The 1500-nt window shown below is 45.1% G+C and overlaps 1 protein-coding gene across 1 annotated transcript in view; it reads right to left on the bottom strand.

Annotated features, from left to right (window-relative positions):
- rin1b (Ras and Rab interactor 1b) overlaps positions 1-1399 on the bottom strand; it is a 27789-nt gene extending 26390 nt beyond the window's left edge. Inside the window, exon 1 of the mRNA XM_032544620.1 lies at positions 1199-1399. The gene's annotated coding sequence lies outside the window, so the exon portion shown is untranslated. The remainder of the gene's footprint in view (positions 1-1198) is intronic.
- Positions 1400-1500: the final 101 nt, after the last annotated feature.

Here is a 1500-nt window from a genome sequence, read left to right as displayed (position 1 = left end):
CACACACACGCACGCACACACACACATCATGCCACCTCTAAAATTAACATGCCATTCCACATTCAACAGTCCCAGACTTCATGTAGGAAGGCTACATAATCACAGCGAGGACCTGTAAAGCAATCAGTCCTGCTCAGGGCCCAATCTGCATAAAAAAAAACAAAAAACCCAAAATCAGCAGTCATGTTAACTCACAAAACGCCCCTTAACAGTAATGTGCCTCTCAGAATTAATGAGCAAAATAACAGCACGGAAGTGGGAACATCACATACTCCTACGTAGGCAGGATGGCACTTCAGTTTGAAAGTTATGTAACAATCCACTGGTGTGAGATTACATTCACTTTGCCCTCAGAGGGGAGACAAGAGATCAAGATACTCAAAAACTAAAAGTCTGAGTGGCTAATTGACCGATGTTCTGGCTGGTACAGGTGCAAAAAAAGACAGTTCACATCTAAAGATGTAAAAATGTAAAAGTATTTGGGATTTAGGTTCAAACATCAGCTCCTAGAGAATGAAACTTTAGGGTGTTTATCTTCTCTGGACAAAAGACAAACCTTCAGCATATAGTGCTGAGATGTTTCCAGAAGTCATTACTAAATTTAAAAAAGAAAGCTGTACGTGTCAGCCCCTCTGACAGCCTGAGCCCACTGTGGCTGGCTGTATTTAGAACACCTACACCTTGTGTCTTCAATGCCAGTCTGAAACAATTAGAAAATGCCTAATTTTTCCTTTCTGACGACTGGAAATGTCTCTTATAATGGAACGAAGTCACTGTGTTGGCTTTGGACAGGCTACAAGGAGCCTGAGTGACATCCCATAACGATTGTCCTGACCACTAATTGATTAATTGGCACGGCTCGAATGTCAAGGGGACACATGCGTGAATCACTGAGCAGCATTGTTTACCAAGACGTCCCCTGCCTACCGGAAACCACGTTAAACAACACACGCCAACGCGCTTTGAACTTGAGAATAGAAAGAGACCTTCAAAGGGAGGAGAAAATATTAATACCGATGCTGTTGCCTGCAGCCAGCCTGTGTGTGTGCCAACTCTCCAGGAAGTCTCGCTGCCTTTTTTTACTTCACGGAATCTATTTTTTAAGCATGACAACCAGTCGCACTCGTCTGTCTCTCTTCTTTTTTTTTTTTTTCTTCTGTTCTTTTTAAACGCAAATTCGGCTTCAAAAACAACTTACCTTCTCTATGAAGGTGGGAACAGGTGCTGCGCGGCGCTGTGCGTGTTCTGCTGCCTAATTAGGCGTCCGAGAGTTTTAATGGTTATGTATGAAAGCAGTGCTGAGCCTCTGAATCCGAACACCATGCCGTGGGAACGCGGGCTTGTCAAGAAAATGCGCACAGCACTGGTGACAAGGCGGAGGAGCGCATTTTTAATTCTGTCTGAGCATCTGAAGTGATACACAGTCACAGCAGAGACAGTGTGTGTGTGTGTGTGTGTGTGTGTGTGTGTGTGCGCGCGCCCCCCCCCCCCCCCCCCCCC

This window comes from Etheostoma spectabile, chromosome 19, assembly GCF_008692095.1.
Source record: "Etheostoma spectabile isolate EspeVRDwgs_2016 chromosome 19, UIUC_Espe_1.0, whole genome shotgun sequence".
Lineage (NCBI taxonomy): Eukaryota > Metazoa > Chordata > Actinopteri > Perciformes > Percidae > Etheostoma > Etheostoma spectabile.
Note: the sequence above shows the minus strand (reverse complement) of the source record. Positions and strands in the feature narration are given on the sequence as shown.